This window comes from Pipistrellus kuhlii, unplaced genomic scaffold (assembly GCF_014108245.1).
Source record: "Pipistrellus kuhlii isolate mPipKuh1 unplaced genomic scaffold, mPipKuh1.p scaffold_m20_p_17, whole genome shotgun sequence".
Taxonomy (NCBI): domain Eukaryota; kingdom Metazoa; phylum Chordata; class Mammalia; order Chiroptera; family Vespertilionidae; genus Pipistrellus; species Pipistrellus kuhlii.
In genome coordinates, this window is record NW_023425482.1 from 16454228 (window position 1) to 16475873 (window position 21646).

General features: G+C 51.7%; 1 protein-coding gene across 6 annotated transcripts in view; it reads left to right on the forward strand.

The window, feature by feature from the left end:
- The first annotated feature begins 3785 nt into the window (after window positions 1-3785).
- Window positions 3786-21646, forward strand: part of IL34 (interleukin 34) — a 76730-nt gene continuing 58869 nt past the window's right edge. For 2 of the 6 annotated variants that reach the window (XM_045582694.1, XM_045582696.1), the window contains exon 1: window positions 4173-4324. The gene's annotated coding sequence lies outside the window, so the exon portion shown is untranslated. Of the gene's footprint in view, window positions 3992-4167; window positions 4325-10674; window positions 10812-21646 lie in introns of those variants that run through there. The other 4 variants (XM_045582698.1, XM_036441071.2, XM_036441070.2 and 1 more) reach the window with 4 other exon arrangements.

The window sequence follows — 21646 nt, forward strand, 5'->3', positions numbered from 1 at the left end:
GATTGAGGGAGTATGGCTTCTTATTCAAAATGAAGTCCTCAAAAATCCAGTTTGGAATTTCCAGTTTGAGGACAAAAGGCTGGAAATAGCTAAAGGCTCCTGTCCCTCACCTCACCCCACCCATACCCCTCAAGTTCAGCAGCTCTTTTAGTACCCAGTCAGGTTGGGTTGAAATCCTAGGGGCAAACCCATCGCAGTTCCCCACTACTAATCTTCCTTCTAGAACATGATCATCAAAACGTTTTAAATATATATATATATATTGATTTCAGACAGGAAGGGAGAGGGAGAGAGAGGTTGAAACATCAATGATGAGAATCATTGATCGGCTGCTTCCTTCTCATCCCCCACAGGGGATGTGCCCCCAACCAAAGTACATGCCCTTGACCGGAATTGAACCTGGGGCCTTTCAGTCCGTAGACTGACGCTCCATCCACTGAGCCAAAATGGTTTTGGCTAGTCATGGAATTTTCAACGCACAAGCCCACCCAGCAGAGCGTGCTGTGCTCCCTTCTTTGACTGCAAACAAAACCTCAGGGAGTGAGAGTTGCCTTTGACTAGGTCATTTGGGCCAAGTTCACAAGTTAATTTGGGCCCTGAATAGGTGTGATGTATAAGCTAGTGACATGGCAGTGACAATAATCAAGAGAAGTAACATTTACTGTGGTTTGTTAGAGCCTAATGCTGTTAACAGGCACGCTGGGGAAGCTCCCCTCTTTAAGCAGCTGCTGTGGTACCTGGAGAAAGGCCAATCAGAAACCAGATCTGCCAAATGTCAAGTAGGAGTGAGGGCCGTACAAAGAGCACTGGATAGAGTCAGATGACCCGGGTTCACCAATCTCTAGCAAGGACTCCGTTTCCTGTCTGTAAAGTGGGAAGAATAAGGCATGGTCCAAGGTCATGGTAACAGGAAGCGTGGCCACTAAACTCGGGTGCAGAAGCCTGGGGAGACCCGGAGCCACCTCCATCTTGAACTGCAGTCCTATATGCAATGCTTTAAAAGCCTTTAGCTATTTCAAGCCAAGAGGCCCCAGAGAAGGAGTGGGAGAGTTTGTCGAGGCTTCTTGGAGGCCCCAGTGAGATCCTATGACTGTTCCCCCATCAACTTTCCCTGCCTCGTGCCCCTCCCACGGGCTGCCTCACTGGTATGAGGCAACTTGGCAGAGCCTCAGCAAGGCCTCGCAGAGGGTGCGGCCAGTAGAGCCACTGCCTTGGGGACGGGGGTGGGGGATTAGCCCAGCTCATTCCTGCGTGGGCATCATTGTCCTGCTGGAAGTTCAGGGCCCTACCAGGAATCCAGCTTAGTCAATCCCATTGAGAAACCATTTCTTGAACAACCACTTGTGCCAGGAATGGGCATTCAGAGTAAGGTATGCTAAGATCCTCTAGTCCAGCCGAAACCAGTTTGGCTCAGTGGTAGAGCGCCGGTCTGCGGACTGAAAGGTTCCGGGTTCGATTCCAGTCAAGGGCATGTACCTTGGTTGCGGGCACATCCCTGGTAGAGGGTGTGCAAGAGGCAGCTAGTCGATGTTTCTCTCTCATCGACATTTCTAGCTCTCTATCTCTCTCCCTTCCTTTCTGTAAAATATCAATAAAATATATATATATTTTTTAAATCCTCTAGTCCAGCCTTTCCCCAGACTAGGTGCTGTGGAATCCTAGATGTTAATAAGGGGCCCCTCACATTCAGGGAAACACTGCAAACTGTCTTGTCAGATAGTTTGATGCTTTGAACACAGCCCTTTCCTGCCCCCCACATGCAATGTCCACTTAATGGGGAGCTAAAGGATCCCTTGGGGGTATGACCTTACCATAATTCCAAAAACAACTTCTTTTTCATAAAAATTGATTTTTAAAGGGAGAGGAAGGAAGAGGGAGAGAGAGACATCGATATGAAAGTGAAACATTGAGCCTGCAACCTTCCCAGGCATGTGCTCTGACCGGGAATCGAACCAGCAGTGCACAGGACAACACCCAACCAACTGAGCCACACCAGCCAGGGCCAAATATAGTCTTGAGGGAGTCAGAGAGCTTGCTATGAAAAGTAGGAGAAGATGGAGCTGCCTCTTCAGAGCCCACAGAATTCTCCTGGGCAGAGTTGTTCTCAGCCCTTGCTCTGACGCAGGCACAGTGAGAGTGCCCTTGTCCTGGGAGCCGGGACTGGGCAAAGGGCCTGTCTTCTGTCAGACCACATGCTACACCAGGAAAGGCTCTGAGCCATGTGGGGAAGCCTGGCTGTGTGATCTTGGGTTCGATATTTGATCTCTCTGGGCTCGTGTCTCCCTGGAGACTGGCTCATTGATTGGTCCTCAACACTGATCTTTACCGAAGGTCTTTTTCTCTGTCTAATATTCGTTCCCTACATCAGGCATGGGGAACCTTTTTTCTGTCAAGGGCCATCTGGATATTTTAAAATATATTGATTTTTTACAGAGAGGAAGAGAGAGAGAGAGTAAGAAACATCAATGAGAGAGAAACATAGGTCAGCTGCTCCCTGCACACCACCTACTTGGGATGTGCCCGCAACCAAAGTATATGCCCTTGACAGAATCGAACCTGGGACCCTTCAGTCCACAGGCCGACACTCTATCCACTGAGCCAAACCTGTTTCAGCCCATCTGGATATTTATAACATCATTAGAGGGCCATACAAAAATGATCAAGTTTAAAATTAGCCTGCTGTATTTAGGTAAACTCCCCCCCGCCCCCCGTGTTTACCTTATGTTTTTATCTCGTTTAGACTTTTTCAAGCAATGTAGATCTATCTCAATCTTTCTTCAATGCAATCATGAAATTGCAAAATGAACTCTCCACCGAAAGGGGATGGCAATACTGGGCACACGCCCCCAGAGCTTCTCCCACCCACAGAGATACTGGTCAATGATCATGCCTGCCACATCCCCAGCTGATCCCCTCCCCCCTCCCAACTCCCCCCTCCCCGCCTCGCTCTGAGGGCTGGCACAGACCACACCATCACTTTGCCGATTCTGTGAGTCTCTGAAATCCTTGAATAGAAAGGTTAGAATTAGTAAAAAAAAAAAAAAAAAAATGGTTCCACCAATTATGAACCTGCTTCCTTAAGCTCTGGGTGGCTCCCCTGAGGGACCCAGCTGAGCCAGCAGGGGGACCACAATGGCCAGAGGAACCTCAGGTGCTCACAGCATCAGCACCCTGGGAGAAAGAGAGCTTGGCTCAGTGGATAGAGCCTTGGTCTGCGGACTGAAAGGTCCCTGGTTCGATTCCGGTCAAGGGCATGTACCTTGGTTGCGGGCACATCCCCAGTAGGGGGTGTGCAAGAGGCAGCTGATCGATGATTCTCTCTCATCGATGTTTCTAACTCTCTATCCCTCTCCCTCTCTGTGAAAAATCAATAAAATATATTAAAAAAGAGAGAGAGAGAGAGAGAGAGAGAGAGGGCCTATTTGAGTAAACTTTCAATGAACTCGCCCCCAATGCCTTGGCAGGGCCAGACCAAATGATTTCGTGGGCCTCATGTAGCCCACAGGCCGGACATTCCCCATCCCTGCCTTACGTGCATCCTGGTTACCACATCCCCCAGTTTTATTAAGTTCTGTAAGAAGATTTTTTTGTTTTTTTGTTAAAGTAATTGTGTCCTGGAGAGAAGCTGGGGTGGCCCCTTAACACGACCCACGTGGGGACCTCCACCGTTATCTTAGCAGATGCCTTAGGTCAGAATAGCTCCCAGTCGGTCCTGTGGGGCTGTGGCCTCCTCCTACTCCACATTCTAGGCAGGCTGGGGACACGTGGCCTGCCCCACCCTTGCTGGCTTCAGTTTCTGAATCGTCTTGAACTGGCCTGCTTTCTGGCCCTTCCCATCGGCGGGGAAGCCTGGAGCCTGGGCTGGGGGAAGCCTTGGCTGCTCCCTCCTGGCTCCCCCTGCCCCCAGCCACTAAGGTACCTGCTCTGGGCCCTGGAGCCCTTTAAGACCGACAGCAACACTCTGGAAGATTGCACCCTGGTGCGTGAACAGGTAAGAAGGCAGTCGGTTTTCTCTCGCATGGTTTTCTGTGCCAGATTTCTCCTCCACCCTGATTTAGGTGCTTCTTTCACAGATTACAGCAAGAGGGATCTGAGCTAGACTTGAAGGACAGTCCCAGCCAAGAAGTCCCAGCCAAGTGGGCAGTCAGGGGACCTCTCGGAGCTATGTCTTATAGAGAAATGGTGTGAATTTTCTGCTCCGGGTTTCTTCCTGATTGAACCTTTGCTTTCTTCAGCCTTGCAGGGAAAAACAAACAGACAAACAAACAAAAATAGATCCTAATGACCATAAAGCAAGTTACTTCTCTCCATGTCCCCTTCGGAGGTTAGTACATTGACAAAAACCACATTCTTAAAAGACTGTCATGGGTTACCGGGTGCTGCTTTGTAGATTGCTTTCAGTGTTTAGACCTTAATGTTTTAGATGCCTGCATTTTTACCTTAATGTATTAGGTGCCTGCATGAATTACCTCATCAAAAAAGCAGTGATTTAAAATTCTTTAAAGGAAAGGGAAAAAATAAAGTGGCATAGGTGAGTCTTTCTCATTCAAATGCTATTTTGAAATTAAAATGTTCTGTTTTATAGTTTGCATTTATTTAATTTAATCATTTTTAAAATAAAACTATGATGCAGTCACCAAACCATTTGTAGTTTAATCAAGTTTTCTAAAAATATATGTAGCCGAAACCGGTTTGGCTCAGTGGATAGAGCGTCGGCCTGCGGACTGAAGGGTCCCAGGTTCAATTCTGGTCAAGGGCATGTGCCTTGGTTGCAGGCACATCCCCAGTAGGTGGTGTGCAAGAGACAGCTGATTGATGATTCTCTCTCATTGATATTTCACTATCCCTCTCTCTTCCTCTCTGTAAAAAATCAATAAAATGTATATTTTTAAAAATATATGTATATTTTTAATATACCCAATTGATTTTTTACAGAAAGGAATTGAAAGGGATAGAGAGTTAGAAACATCGATGAGAGAGAAACATGGATCAGCTGCCTCCTGCACACCCTCTACTGGGGATGTGCCTGTAACCAAGGTACATGCCCTTGACCGGAATCGAACCTGGGACTCTTCAGTCCTCAGCCCAACGCTCCATCCACTGAGCCAAACCAGTTAGGACTAAAAAATATTTTTGATTGATTTTTAAAGAGAGAGGGAAAGAGAGAGAGAAACATTGATGTGAGAAAGGGACATCGATTGGCTGCCTCCTGCACATGCGAGCCTCCCCACGCCCCTAGGAATCAAGACTTCAACCGTTCGGTGCATGGGACGATGCCCAGCCAACTGGCTGCATTATTTTAAACGAACACAATAAACCAGTGAACTGTGACTTTGTTAAGTTCCGCGTGGTATCTGCCACCTTAACAATCCTCTGTCACTTGCTTGTAAAGTTGGATTGCTTCTACGTGTTCTGTAACTAATAATCCCACTTCTGTGGACATCTCTGTGAAAATAACTTTCTTTAGTCTTTTAGATCCTCTCCCTCCCCCCTCCCCCTGTGTTTTATTTCCCGTCCAGAATAGATACTGGTGCAACGGGCAAGAACATTTTTGTAGCTCAGCTCATGTTACCCAGGGGGTCAGCTCACTGGTAGGAATAATGAGCCTCATTTCCTAATTTCCAGGACTCTGAAGGCATGCGGGGGGTGGGTAGGGATTGCTTTCTCCTTTAAGGAGGAGGAGAAAGCCATCTAGCAGTGGTTCAGATGATCTCGGAAGGCAGCTGTTCGACCTTGACCTCTTGCCTAATAAGTTCAATTCATTCACATGTAGACTACAGATTAGAAAACTTCTTAGGGGCACCAGGAAGGCAGAGAGCGTGCACAGCACTTAGGAAGCACCTGGAAGGCACTTTCAGGCCTGGGGCGTTCTCTGGGTCATTTCATAAGCTGGGCAGAATGGAGAAGACCATGCCAAGGACATGCTGACCTCTCTCTCATCCAGCCACCTGGTCAGGGTTGTTTGGCTATGTGTGCTAAGCCCCGGTCTGTGCCTAGGCTGGAGGGCTAGGCATTGGGGGATAACAGGTCAGGATGGTCCCTTTCCTAAGGTCCTCCAGACTCGTGCCCTCTCATGGCCATCAGATCTGGATGCCACTCTTTCTGCCTCTCAACCATCTTCCTCAAAGCACAGGCTTACAGGGTGGACCGGGTGGAGAATTCCCCCCAGGTCTGTGGGCACACTTTGTCCCTCACTCACAGATTGCTGGGAGGCCAGGGTAGCGCGAGCCAGGCTGGCCAGGCTGGGTTCTAGTCCTGGTGGCACCAGTTCCCGGCAGTGGGCAGTCAGGGGACCTCTCGGCATCAGTTCCTTATCTGTAACATGGAAAAGTTAACCCCTGCGACGCAGAATCACACAAGATAACGCAGGCCAGGCTGCTGGCACGTAAGGACCCATTGTGGAAGGTCAAGGCCATGTGCTAGAGCCTTTGGGTGAATTAACCATAAAAAATGGGCAGAGCCGAAACCGGTTTGGCTCCGTGGATAGAGCGTCGGTCTACGGACGGAAGGCTCCCAGGTTCGATTCCGGTCAAGGGCATGTACATTGGTTGCGGGCACATCCCCAGCAGGGGATGTGTAAGAGGCAGCTGGTCGATGTTTTTCTCTCATCGATGTTTCTGGCTCTCTATTCCTCTCCCTTCCTCTCTGTAAAATATCAATAAAATATTTATATATATATATGTTTTTAAAGGTGGGCAGAAAACTCATGTATTCATCTTCTCAATCAACATGTATCGGCCTGCGTGGCTGTGGTGCCGGAAACTAAGAAGAGAGCCTCCTGCTCTTGACACGGGCACACAGCCCAGGTCGTGGGAGCAGGGCAGGCTGTGACAGGAAGCCACTTGCATTGGTCACTCTGGGACAGCGCCCTACGTAAGAAGGAAGAACAGGCTTCTAGGCAGAGGGGAGGAGGAAGCAGGCACAGAAAGTGGGGCCGCCCGATGGCGTCTGGGGAAGGGCGTTTGGAGAGTTCAGGAGAGCGGCGGGGCTCGGCGGAGAGCCTGGGAGAGAAAGAGGAGAACCAGCGGAGACCACATTTCACAGAACCTTGAGACGCTGGACTTTATCCCAAAGATGTGGGGGTTTAGGCAGGTTTGGGGATGCCTCTTCTGGCAGCTTTGGGGAGTAAAGGGTGGGGGTGAGGGCCTGGAAGACCTCCTGCCTTCCACCTCATCTCAGAGGCTTTGCAGAAAGTTAGGATTCTCAGGAGCGGCTTGGTGTGAGGGAGCCAGGCCTGGGAGTTGGGGGCCTGGGGTTCTGGGGTTCTGGTCCCAGCAGCCACACACCCCCCCCCCCCCCCGCCCCCCGGAATCGGTGGGCCTCCTCCCTCAGGTGAGTGATTAGGGCAGTTAGGCTTCTTACAACTCTCCTCTGGGAAGCTAGATGTTTCTGGAGGCTGTAGCCCGCCACCCCTCCCCACCCCTCCGCCCCGCCCAGGCAACAGACATTTCTCCGGGGATGGCGGCCCTCCGTGACGCAGCCTCGGGAGGAAGGGTCATTTCTGAATTAGACAGCCTGGCCCTTTGACCTCGAGAGGCTCCATGGAGTTCTGAGAACCGAGCCTGCAGGCCTGTGACCATCCCAGGGGGTTTCTGGCTCCAGCCATCCTGAGTGCCTGAGGGCCATGTCCCACGCTTGGGAGTGGTGTCCCCTCCCGGGAGCAGGGCGGCAGTCAGCCTGGGAACCTACCTCCTGGGCTTTCCAGGCCGCTGGGGGAGGTCTGTCTGTGTATCCCCGCCAGGCCCTCCTCCTCGCCGGTGATCCGGAGGCAGATACGCGGGGATGGGTCTGCAGTGAGCACGGTTGACGTCAAGGTGATGAGTCTGAAAGACAAAGAGACCTTGGCTTTGCTTGGCAGCTCCTGGGAGAGGTGGGACGCTGCCCCAGAGCTTTCTGGGTGCCTGCTGCTGTCAGAGCGTGAGAACACCGCGGACATCCTGGCCCGAGTCCTCCCACCGGGCCCCAGCCCCCACTCTGCCTTTATCACCTCCACATCTCCTTAATCCTCCTTCCCTGGAACCACACCTTTCCCCGGCTTCCTTGTCTTCCTCCTTTCTCAGATCATTCAATGCCCTCGGTCAGCATGTTTAAAAAAAAAAAAAAATCTGCCGTAATTATATATATTAAACACATTTGCATTGCTATGACACAGAGCTCCAGGACTCTTTGTCTTGCAAAACTGAAACTCTGGCCCCATGGAACAATGACTCCCCACTTCCTACCCCTCCTACCTGCTGGCAGCCACCATCCCACTCTGTGTTTCTATGCATTCGACTACTCAGATATTTCCCACAAATGGAATCAGATAGTATGTGTCTTTCTGGGTGTGGCTTGTTAATTCGGCATAAGGCCCTCAAAAGGTACCCATTTCATAAAATTTTATTGCTCTGTAAGGCTAAACAATGCAGGCGTGGGCAAAAGTAGGTTTGCGGTTGTGAATACGTGAAACACAGAGTTTATCCTTGTATCATATACTTCTTCATACGAACAGCTGTAAGCCTGCTTTCGCCCACCTCTGTATTTCATTGTGTCTACACACCATATCTTGAATAATGCTACTATGAACACAGGTGTTCAAATGTCTCTTTAAGACCATGCTTTCAACCATAGCCAGTTTGGCTCAGGGGTAGAGTGTTGGCCTGCGGGCCAAAGGGTCCTGGGTTCGATTTCAGTCAAGGGCAGGTACCTCGGTTGCAGGCTTCTCTCCAGCCTGGGCCCTGGTTGGGGCTCATGCAGGAGGCAGCTAATGGGTGTGTTTCTCTCACCCATACTTCTCTCTTTTTCCGTCTCTTCCACTCTTTCTAAAAATCAATGGGAGCTTTAGCTGGTTTGGCCCAGTGGATAGAGCGTTGGCCTGAGGACTGAAGGGTCCCGGGTTTGATTCCGGTCAAGGGCACATGCCTGGGTTGTGGGCTTGATCCCCAGTGTGGGGCGTGCAGGAGGCAGCCGATCAATGGTTCTCTCTCATCATTGGTGTTTCTATCTCTCTTTCCCTCTCCTTTCCTCTCTAAAATAAAAATAAAAATATATATATATATATATATATATATATATATATATATATATATATATATATATATTTAAAAATCAATGGGAAAATATCCTCAGTGAGGATTTAAAAAATGACCATGCTTTCCATTGGGGGTGAGGGAGGGAGGAAAATACCCAGAAATGGAATTGCTGGATCATATGGGAATTCTGTTTTTAAGTTTTTTTGAGGAGCCTCCCTACTGTTTTTCACAGGTGTTACAATGTTTTACAATCCTACCAACGGTTTACCAGGTTACTCTGACTTTGCCACATCCCTGCCAACACGTGTTAATGTCTGTGTGTTTGATAGTGGCCATCTTAATGGGTGTGAGGTGACATCTCGCTGTCATTTTGATTGGCATTTCTCTGATGACTCGGGATGTTGGTGTCTTTTTCTTATGTCTTTTGGCCCTTTGTTTGTCGCCACTGGAGAGATGTCTACTGAGGTCCTTTGCTCATACTTTAGTCTGGTTATTTGTTTCTGTTTTTTTTATTTTTATTATTATTGTTGGGTTGTGGGGTTTCTTTATATAGTCTAGACATAAATAACATTAGGCCTCTAGGACTTATCATATCTTCATATACTTTCTTCTGTTCCATGGGCTGCCTTCTCACTGTGGATGCACAAAAGTGTTACTTTTTGACATAGTTCCATTTGTCTGTTTTTGCTTTGGTTGCCAGCGCTTTTGGTGTCAGATCTGAAAAGTCATTGCCAAGTCCAATGCCACATTCCCGTGCAACCTGCACAGGAATCACCGGGGGATTCTGTTAAAGGTTAGGTAACACTACTGCTACTGACCGGGAAACCACACTTGGAGGAGGAAGGAGGGCCTGCACACACACCACACACACACACACACACACACACACTCTCACACGCACTCACACACACACACACACGCACACCTCTATGTCCTATCAGATCATCTATCCACACATGACTTTATTATAACCGGTTTTTTACCCCCACCCCAATGCATGTCGTGGAAATGCTTCTAATGCAGGTCTCCACCCTGCACAGCGGCCACCTACCTGCCCAGCGCGTGGTAGGGTAGCGGTCCCTGCAATGAAACTCGGGTTGTTACCCAGTCATGCATGACACAGGGGCAAACCTCTGTGACCACGACTTCGGGCCTGAAGGAATTATGGCTACTGTGTTTATTTGTAACACATTCAACCGTGTCACTCCCTGGAGTCACCAGGAGGCTGGGAAGGGGCAGACCCCGAGGGGCAGACCCCGGGGGAGGGGGCAGGGGTGCCCTGTGGAGGATGCTCGCGGGAGTGGCAGGAGGCAGGGCCGGCCGCTCTCACTCGGTGCCAGGCTCACATTTCAGGTCCACCGCTCCCTGCAAAGTTTGGCTGCGTCTCCCCACTTTACAGATGCAGAAACTGAGGCTCCGGGAGGTTTAGCTTGCCCCCGGGACCAGACAGGCCGGTGGCGGCGGGAGGCGGTCGCCGGGGCTCTGCACCCGCGGCTGCTGGAGGGGTCGCTCCTCGCCCAGCCCGGCGGCCCCACCGCGCGCTGCAGGCGCTCCGGGCGCCCGGCCCGGCCCCGCCGCCGGATTCAACCAACAAAACGCCCGCCCCCGCTGCCCCGGCCCGGCTCCCGCCCCGCCGCCCTGGCCCCGGCCCCGCGCCCGCCCCCGGGCCCGTTCTCCGCGGCGCCGCCGGCCCAGCTGGCGGCTGTGCAGCGCCCCGCGCCCCGCTCCGCCCGGACCCCTCTCCGCGCTCCCGCCCGGCGGCCCCAGGAGCCTCCGGCCAGCAGCTCTGCCCGCCGCAGGGTAAGGAAGGCCTTCGCTGGAACCGCCGGCTCAGGGTCCCCCGGGTTGCAGAGGTCCAGGGGGTACAAGAGGTGCAGGGGGCTGGGGTTCTGCCTGCACCCCGGGCGGGGGAGGGGTCTCCCTGGGGTCCCTGCCTCGCCCAGAGGGGGCTCAGAGGAGGTGGCCGGGCCAGGTGGGTCCCTGGCCGGTGGGGCAGCAGGGATGTGCCCGGAGGGGGCTGGTGAGAGCACCCACAGCTGCAGACAGCCTGAGCCAAGGCCGCACAGCCTCTGCCACCTGCTGCCTGAGCTACCTTGGGCCAGTCACAACCTTGGGCCGGTCACAGGTGAGGTATTGCCTCACCCTTGGTAAGATGGCCACGATAGGAAGACAAGAGCAAAACCATGTAAGTGCTGGCCGTTGTGGAGACATGGGGAGCCTTGTGCATTGCTGGTGGGGTGGTAAGGTGGTACAGACCCTGCAGGAAACAGTTTGGCAGGAAACAGTTTGGCAGTTCCTCACAAAATTAAACCGTGGGACTATCCTAGGCTGTAGCAGCCCCACTTCTGATTCTGTACCCCGCCGGACGGGACGTTCACAGCAGCATTGTTCGCAAAAGCCTCAAGGTAGAAGCCACTTGCATGTCCATTGACAGAGGAATGGATTAAGAAAATGTGGTGTATACATGGGACGGAATATTATTCAGCCTTAAAAGATATGCAGATAGCCGAGACCGGTTTGGCTCAATGGATAGAGAGTCGGCTTGGGGACTGAAGGGTTCGATTCCGGTCAAGGGCATGTACCTTGGTTGTGGGCATATCCCCGGTAGGGGGTGTGCAAGAGGCGGCTGATCAATGACTCTCATCGATGTTTCTCGATGTTTCTGACTCTCTATCTCTCTCCCTTCCTCTCTGTACAAAATCAATAAAAATGTATTAAAAAAAAAAAAAGATATGCAGATAGTCAACCCTGGTTTGGTTCAGTGGATAGAGTGTCGGCCTGCGGACTGAAGGGTCCCAGGTTCGATTCTGGTCAAGGGTATGTACCTTGGTTGTGGGCACATCCCCAGTGGAGGGTGTGCAGGAGGCAGCTGGTTGATGTTTCTAACTCTATCCCTTTCCCTTCCTCTCTGTAAAAAAAAAAAAAAATAAAAAATAAAAAAAAATATATATTTTTTAAAATGCAGATGAACCTTGAGGGCATTATGCTGAGTGCAATCAGCCAGACACAGAAAGATAAATACTGTATGATTACACTTTTAAAAATGGATTGATTTTTGAGGGGGGGAGAGGAAGAGAAGCACACACAGAGAGAGAAACATTCATTTGTTGTGCCACACATTTATGCACTCGTTGGTTGCTTCTTTTTTGAAAAATATATTTTTATTGACTTTTTACAGAGAGGAAGGGAGAGGGATAGAGAGTTAGAAACATCGACCGAAACCGGTTTGGCTCAGTGGATAGAGCGTCAGCCTGCGGACTGAGGGGTCCCGGGTTTGATTCTGGTCAAGGGCATGTGCCTTGGTTGCAGGCACATCCCCAGTGGGGGGTGTGCAATAGGCAGCTGATCGATGATTCTCTCTCATCGATGTTTCTAACTCTCTGTCCCTCTCTCTTCCTCTCTGTAAAAAATCAATAAAATATATTTAAAAAAGAAAAGAAAAGAGAGAAACATGGGTCAGCTGTCTCCTGCACACCCCCTACTGGGGATGTGCCGGCCTGACCGGCACAGTCCCTGGCCCAATGCTCTATCACTGAGCCAAACCGGTTAGGGCCGTTGGTTGCTTCTTGTATGTTCTGTGACCAGAGATCGGACCGAAACCTTGGTGTTACCGGGCGGACGCTCTAACTGAGCTACACAGCCAGGGCTCTGTGTGATCCCACTTGTATAAGACACCTAACGTTGCTATATTTATAGAAACCGAAAGTAGAACGGAGGTTTAGGGAGGAATGGGGGAATTATTATTTAATCAGTATAGAGTTTCAAAATGAAGCGTTCTGGAGATGAATGCTTGTGATGGTCGCACAACCATTCACTGTACACTTAGGAATGGTTAAGATCTTATGTTATGTGTATTTCACCACAATTTGAAAAAAAAAACCCCCACAAAAACATTGGGCAAAGAAATAGTACATGCCTCATGGGTTTTGTCAGGGTCAAGTGACCCGGCAAACAGGAGCCATTGTTAGTGCAAGACCTTCTGCCTCATCGTCGGAGGAGGTGGAGGGGGTGTCCCTCTGAGGGGGGCAGTGGTGCTTTTCTGCATGAGATGCTCAGGGTGGGGTCCTGGGGAGCCCTCCTGGAGCCCGGTTCAGGAGGGGCTTCTGGCGTTGGTGGGGATGGGTGGATTCCAGGCATTGGAAAGTCCCTGGCAGACAAGCCACTTCCAGGAAGGGGCAGTGTGCAGGGAGGAGATTTTGGCTCTGCCTAGGGAACTTGTGATCAGAGCTGTTTGAATGTGGAGCAAGCTGCCTCATGGGGGGGGGGGGATGAGCTCCCCGTGAGTGGAGGCATGCAAGGAGAGGCTGGGCAGGCTGCAGGGGCGACGCCGGCAGGAGAGGCTCTGCACCTCTCTGATCCAGTCCGGGCAGAGCTGTACGGAACGGGCCTGTGTAAAACAGTGGGGCCCACGTCAGAGGGAGGGGGCAGGTCGGTGGGAAGGCCTGCTGGCCAGCCCGGCCCTCAGTGACAGCGATCACAGACGCTGCCTTTTCCTCCTCTGGGCACGCACTGTGCTGCCTGCTGAACAGGCTGGCTCTCCAGGCCTCGTCACGCCCCTGTATGGTGGTTGCTACTCTCATCCCCATGGTGCAGCTGGGAACCCACGCCCAGGTGGGGGAGACACCTGTCCAAGGCTAGCCAGGAGGGGGCAGAGCTGGGATTTGAACCCAGACCGTTGGGCGCCAGGCCTCTTATCTCCAACATCTGCCTCCCCAAGCTGGTCACTCCCCACCACCCCGCCACCCTGCCCCTGGCCAACCTCTGCCCCCCTCACAGGAACCGACAGATCTGTGGCCCCCTCCCCTGCCGGTAAGTCAGCACTGCCACCTCTTTCTGGCGGGCATCTCTGCGAAGCGAGCCCTGGCTGCGTGGGTGTCCAGGGTTCAAGGATAGAAACGGTGTAGAGGTTTCAGGGTAGCCACACGGCGGGGGCCTCCTGGGGCCTCGGACCTGAGCAGGATCACAGAGGGAGCCCTGGCAGGGATGGCGCCCTGGGCGGGATGGCACTGGCACCGTAGGAAGGCGCCCGTCGGTGCCAGGCTGGCGCTCAGCCCCGTGCAGGCGCCGTCTCACCGAGGTCATGCACAGCCCAGGAGCCGAAGGGCTGTGTGGTGCCCGTATCACAGGTGAGGAGACTGAGGCGCGGGAGGTTAACGGAGGCTCCGTGTTGCTGCCGGCTCTGCATGGTGGAATAACCCGCATTTCCGCTTTCTTCCCGGCTGCGGCCTGGCCCTCTCCCTGCCACCTGGAAGCCGGCGTGGAGGTGCCGTTTTTATGAATGAAGACGATGGTTAGGGGCTCCCCCGGATACCGCAGGGGAAGGTCAGAGCAGGGCAGGGTGGTGGCCCCGTCACTCTGCACTGAGTCACGGGCCACGCCGTCCCCTGGCCGTCCCAGGCCAGGACGCTCCCAGGCACGGAGGCGAGCAGACCAGCTGGCCCGGCAGGGGCTGGGCTGGGGCCAGGTGCTTTCCAGAGTCTTCCTGCCCCTGGGAGCCATGGCGTGTCTCCTCTGCAGACGGTGGCTCCGGTCCTTCCTGCCCGGCTCACCTTCAGCCAAGAGAAGGCCAGGCCTCCCCAGCTGCAGAGATCGTGTCGGCAGCATCACGGGGGACGGTCCTGCTGCAGGGACAGAGTTCTGGAACCCGGAACCCAGCCCTCCCAGGCGGCGCTGATAGCCCACAGGCGGAAGCTGAGGCTGGTTCGGGTGGTTCAGGATTTGGGACCGACCCCCTAGGCCAGTGGTCGGCAAACTGCTGCTCGAGAGCCACAGGCGGCTCTTGGGCCCCTTGAGTGTGGCTCTTCCACAAAATACCACGCGCAGGAGCGCACGGACAGTGCGATGGGAACTTCGTGGCCCGTGCGCAGAAGTCGGTGTTCGGCTCTCAAAAGAAATTTCAGTCGTTGCGCTGTTGTTATGTGGCTCTGTTGACTAATAAGTTTGCTGAAAGCCCGTGACGTTGGCTGAATCATTTTTATTTTGTACCTTGTAAGCTTTCTTTAAAAAAAAAAAAAAAAAAAAAATTAACGGATTGTTTTAAAAGGACAATTTCGATGTACAGGAAATTTGAGGAGAAAGTATGGAGCGTTCCATGGAGCCACCCCACTGTGGATACGCAGTGTCCTTGTTATAGAGATTTTAATGTTTTATTGATTTCTAAGAGAAGAAGGGAGAGGGATTGAGAGAGAGAGAAACATCAATGATGAGAGAGAATCATTCATCGGCTGCCTCCTACACACCCCCGACCAGGGACCAAGCCCGAAACCCAGGCACGTGCCCTGACCGGGAATCACACCAGGGATCGCTTGGTGCCTGAGCTGACACTCAGCCACGGAGCCATGCCAGCTGGGCTCCCATGTTATGAACATGCATCGGTAGTGTGTTCCATTGGCTACCGCTGGTGAATTGGTGTTAATACACTGCTAAATAAAATCCATAGCTTACGTTAGGAGGGACTCTCGGTGTTGTGCCTTCTGTGGGTTTTGACAGATACATGGCAGTGTGACTACGGCGGTCTCCGCAGTTACGATTGTACAGCAGTGTGACTGCCCCGCCGAGCATCCGTGTGCCACCTCCTCACCCCTCCCTCCCCACTGCCCCCGGCAACCACCCGTTTGCACCGTCTGTGCGGCTTCGCCTTTTCTCAAATGCCACCTCGTTGGAAGCATGAAGTATGTAGCCTTTCCAGATTGGTTTCTCTCACGTAGAATATGCATGTATGGTTCTTTCAGGTCTTTTTGTGGCTTGATAGCACATTTTCTTTTCTTTTTTAAATATGTATTTTATTGATATTTTTACAGAGAGGAAGGGAGAGGGATAGAGAGTTAGAAATATCTATCAGCTGCCTCCTGCACACCTCCCCACTGGGGATGTGCCTGCAACCAGGCACACATCCTTGACCAGAATCGAACCTGGGACCCTTCAGTCCGCAGGCAGACGCTCTATCCACTGAGCCAAACCGGTTTCGGCGCACATTTCTTTTTCAGTGCTGAATGATGTCTCAGTATATGGATGTACTATAGTTTGTTTTTTTAAAATATATTTTATTGATTTTTTTTTTTTTTTTTTTTTTTTTTACAGAGAGGAAGGGAGAGGGATAGAGAGTTAGAAACATCGATGAGAGAGAATCATTGATAAGCTGCCTCTTGCACACCCCCACTGGGGATGTGCCCACAACCAAGGTACATGCCCTTGACCGAAATTGAACCCGGGACCCTTCAGTCCGCAGGCTGATGCTTTATCTACTGGCCAAACCGGTTTTGGCTGTACTATAGTTTTTTAATCCATTCACTTGGTTGCTTGCAATCTTGGGTTGACTGTGAATGAAGCTGCTCTAGACTTACGTGTGCGTGTTCATATTGGCTCAGTTGGGTAAATACCAGTTGGGATTGTATGGGTCATACTGTGCTGAGCTTGTAAGAAGCCGCCAAACTGTCTCCCAAAGATTATATTGTTTTGCATTCCCACCAGCAAACTAATGGGATATTCTGCACTCTTCTTAGCACTTAGTGATGTCAGTTCTTTTGGATTTTTAGCCAAAAAGGTAATAGGTGTGCAGTGCACATTGTTATTTTAATGCGCACTTCCTTACTGACGCAGGACGCGGCCCCTCTCTTCATGTGCTTGCTTGTCATTCGTTTATCTTTTTGGCAAGATGCCTGTTCCGATATCTTGCTCGTTTGTTAATTGGGTTGTTTGTTTTCCTATTGCTGAGTTTGAAGAGTTTTTAAAAAATATACTTTAGATCCAAGCTATGTACCAGATATGTCTTTTGTAACTATTTTCTCTTCGTTTTCTTAGCTGTCTTTGGCAGAGCGGAAGTTTTGAGTTTTAATAAGGTCTAACAGTGTTCTTTTTCTTTTTCTCATGGATTGTGCTTTTGTTCTATCTAAAGACTCATCACCAAACCCAAGGCCACCCGAACTTTCTCCTGTGTGATATTCTAAAATTTGTTTAATTTGCCTTTGATATTTAAGTCTAAGGTCCATTTTGAATTAATTGTTGTAAAAGATGTAATAAGTGTCCAGAATCCTTGTTGTTGTTGTTGTTAAGCCTCAGTTGAGGATATTTTTCCCCCATTGCTTTTTAGAGAAACTGGAAAGGAGGTTGGGGGAGGGAGGGAGGGGAAGGAGGAAGATAGATAGGTAGATAGATAGATAGAGAGATGTGAGAGAGGTACATCGATTGGTTGCCTTCTACACACACCCTTACTGGGGGAGCCAGGGATCAAACCTGCAACTCAGACACATGCCCTTGACTGGAAATTGAACCCATGACCCTCTGTGCTCTGGCTGACATTCTAATTAGCCACAGCAGCAGGACCACCCCCCCCCCTTTTTTTTGCATGTGAATGTCCACTTTGTTCCAGCACCATGTGCCAATACTAGTCTGTCTTAATAGTGTAGGTTTACAGGAAATCTTGAAGTCAGGAAGTGCCAGTCCTCCTCCTTTATTGTTCTTCAGAATTGTGTTGGCTATTATGGGCCTTTCCATATAAACTTTAGAATCAGTTTGTAGATTCGTACAAAATAGCCTTCTGGGATTCTGATTGAGATGGCATTGAATCTATAGCTCAAGTTGAGGAGGGCAAACATCTTAAATCATATGGAGCCTTCCTATCCATGAACGTGGGCTACTTCTCCATGTATGTAGGCCCTCCTGTGAGCAGCAGAAAAAACGGCACCTTTATCACATCACAATTGGTGGAGTCAGAGGGATCTGTGTCCAGAGGGAGTCAGAGGGATCTGTGTCCAGCCGTCTCGGTACTTGAGTTATGGCTGAGAAAGAATTCAGAGCTAAGATTCAAACTGAAAGAGAAAGTTTAGAACGTCACAGAGGTAGAAGTGAGCCGTAGAAGAAGTGGGCTCGGGAGATACCTGTAATACAATCAGCAATAAAAAGTATAGTTAGCCCTAACCGGTTTAACTCAGTGGATAGAGTGTCGGCCTGCGGACTGAAAGGTCCCAGGTTCGATTCCGTCCAAGGGCATGTACCTTGGTTGCGGGCACATCCCCAGTAGGGAGTGTGCAGGAGGCAGCTGATAGATATTTCTCTCTCATTGATGTTTCTAACTCTCTATCCCTCTCACTTTCTCTCTGTAAAAAAAATAAAAAAATAAAAAATATATATATTTAAAATTATAGATATATTTTATAAAGGAAGAAAAGAAAGAAACGGGCTCAGGAAACACTTGACAGGAGCAAGAGAAGGGCCCTTGGAGCTTGGGGTAAAGAGAGAGTCAAGGGGAGCGCTCCCGGAGGAAGTTGGGGAAAGGCCTGGGCATGCTGCACAGTGAGAGCCGCACCAGCGCCTCGTCCTAAGGGCTTGTGTCTGAGGTGTCGGGGAGGATCTCAATAGCACGTTCATCAGCTTTCCCGGTGTGTGGCCCAGGTCGGTGTGTCGCTCAGGTCGGTGTGTGGCTCAGGGTGGGTGTGTCGCTCAGGGTCTGTGTGTCGCTCAGGGTCGGTGTGTGGCTCAGGGTCGGTGTGTGGCTCAGGGTGGGTGTGTCGCTCAGTGTCGGTGTGTGGCTCAGGGTGGGTGTGTGGCTCAGGTCGGTGTGTGGCTCAGGGTGGGTGTGTCGCTCAGGGTCTGTGTGTCGCTCAGGGTCGGTGTGTGGCTCAGGGTCGGTGTGTGGCTCAGGGTCGGTGTGTGGCTCAGGTCGGTGTGTGGCTCAGGGTGGGTGTGTCGCTCAGGGTCTGTGTGTCGCTCAGGGTCGGTGTGTGGCTCAGGTCGGTGTGTGGCTCAGGGTGGGTGTGTGGCTCAGGGTGGGTGTGTGGCTCAGGGTGGGTGTGTGGCTCAGGGTCGGTGTGTGGCTCAGGGTGGGTGTGTGGCTCAGGGTGGGTGTGTGGCTCAGGTCGGTGTGTGGCTCAGGTCGGTGTGTGGCTCAGGGTCGGTGTGTGGCTCAGGGTGGGTGTGTGGCTCAGGTCGGTGTGTGGCTCAGGGTGGGTGTGTCGCTCAGGGTCTGTGTGTCGCTCAGGGTCGGTGTGTGGCTCAGGGTGGGTGTGTGGCTCAGGTCGGTGTGTGGCTCAGGGTGGGTGTGTGGCTCAGGGTCGGTGTGTGGCTCAGGGTGGGTGTGTCGCTCAGGTCGGTGTGTGGCTCAGGGTGGGTGTGTGGCTCAGGGTGGGTGTGTGGCTCAGGGTGGGTGTGTGGCTCAGGGTCGGTGTGTGGCTCAGGTCGGTGTGTGGCTCAGGGTGGGTGTGTGGCTCAGGGTCGGTGTGTCGCTCAGGTCGGTGTGTGGCTCAGGGTGGGTGTGTGGCTCAGGGTGGGTGTGTGGCTCAGGGTGGGTGTGTCGCTCAGGGTCGGTGTGTCGCTCAGGGTCGGTGTGTCGCTCAGGGTGGGTGTGTGGCTCAGGGTGGGTGTGTGGCTCAGGGTGGGTGTGTGGCTCAGGGTGGGTGTGTGGCTCAGGGTGGGTGTGTGGCTCAGGTCGGTGTGTGGCTCAGGGTGGGTGTGTGGCTCAGGTCGGTGTGTCGCTCAGGGCCGTGGTCCCCACTGATTACTCGTACCAGGGAAGAGGGTTCTTGTTCCTGATGTCGGCCATGGCATTGCTCCACCTGGTTTTGCTGCTTATCTGAGCCTAGCTCTTCAGCACAGCTGAGGCCTAGACGTGCTCTCCAGGGGTTAGTGCTTCAGGGCGTGGTCCTGCCGTAAGGGAGGAGTGGTCTTGCCCGTTGCTAGGTACCCAGGACTCTCCCCTGGGGGCCCTCTGCCCCTGGCCCATCATCCCTGCTCTGACTGCCCACTACATGCCTTGACTTCTTTCATCAGTTTTACAGTTTTTCTCATGGAGCTCTTCTACATATTTTGCTAGATGGATACCAAAGCATTTCATTTTTTTTTGTCCTAATGTAAATGGTTTATTATGTTTTTAATTTTAAATCGTTACTATCTATGCACAGTAAAAATAAATAAATAAATAAACCTCAAGAGATTCAGATCGGTTTACCGTAAAGAGTAGCTTCCTCTCCAGGCCTCCTTCCTTAGGCCTCTGTTTTCATCTGTCCAAACACAATCACTGATACCGGGCTCTTCTGGGTCCTTCTAGAGATTATGTGTATACACTCAAGCTCATATTCTTCTTTTTTTTAAAAAATATATTTTATTGATTTTGTACAGAGAGGAAGGGAGAGAGATAGAGAGTTAGAAACACCGATGAGAGAGAGTCATTGATCAGCTGCCTCTTGCACACCCCCTACTGGGGATATGCCCGCAACCAAGGTACATGCCCTTGACCGGAATCGAACCCGGGTCCCTTCAGTCCCCAAGCCGACGCTCTATCCATTGAGCTAAACTGGTCCCGGCAAGCTCATATTCTTTTTTAAAAAAAAATATATATATATTTTATTGAATTTTTACAGAGAGGAAAGAAGAGAGATAGAGAATTAGAAACATCCATTAGAGAGAAACATGGATCAGCTGCCTGCTGCACACACCCTACTGGGGATGTGCCTGCAACCAAGGTACATGCCCTTAACTGGAATCAAACCTGGGACCCTTGAGTCCGCAGGCCGACGTTCTATCTACTGAGCCCAACTGGTTTTAGGGCTCAAGCTCCTATTCTTAGTAACTATTCATCCAACAAACATTGTGAGCATTGACTGTGGGCCAGGCACAGAAGATGGAGCAGAAAACAAAAGGAAGTCTCTTTGTCCTGGCGCTCACATTCGCTGCAGTCGCCATCACCGGCTCGATCCTCAGACGTTTCTAACACTCTGCCCGGAAGGAGGTATTCTCCCTATGGGAGAGCGAGGGCCCAAGGAGGACTCTCCGGAGCCAGTTGAGTTTTCCAGAAGCTCAAGCAGGTCCTGGCAAGGGCCAGGGGGAAGGGCTGAGGAAGCAGGCTCTGGAAGGGTGGAGAGGAGGAGTCGGGGAGGAGGCTGTGGGAGGAGGCTGTCAGGCCAGCCTGGGGCCAGATTCTTACCAGAATAAGGACTTGGACGCCCTCCTGTTCGCAGGTGGCTGCATTTTCATTTCTTGGTTTGGTTTCCTCTCTTGTTTCTTAGACCATTCTTCTGGGGACGAGTCTAACCTTGTTTGCTGACCTCAGGAGAAAAGATTTGTCCCTACAGAGACCAGCTCTGTCAGGAGAGGGGCCAGGGCGCCCCAGAGGCACACAGGGACCACGGTGGGCCAGGACAGGCCGTGAGGAACAGCCGGGGAAAGGCAGGGAGCTGCTGGGAACCGGGCGTCTGAGTGGCAGACCTGTGCCAATCGGCTTCTCACCTGGGTCTCCCTCCCCAGGTTGGAGGTGGCTCTCCTAGAGGTGGCCCTGGGCTCTCTGGCACCCCATTTCCCTCCTTCCCTCCTTGCCTCCTTCCCCCCCTCCCTCCCTCTTTCCCTTCCTCCTTCCATCCCTCTCTCTCCTCCCTTCCTCCCTCTTTCCCTTTCTCCTTCCGTCTCTCCCTCCCTCCCTCTTTCCATCCTCCCCAAGGATATTTTCCCATTGATTTTAGGGAGAGTGAGTGGAAGAGTGAGGGGAAGACAGAAAGAAACATTGATGTGAGACAAATACATTGTGGTTGCCTCCTGCAGGCCCAGGCCAGAGAGGAGTCTGCAGCCAAGGTAAATGCCCTTGACTGGAATCGAACCTGGGACCCTTCGGTCCACAGGCCAAAGCTCTATCCACTGAGCCAAACCGG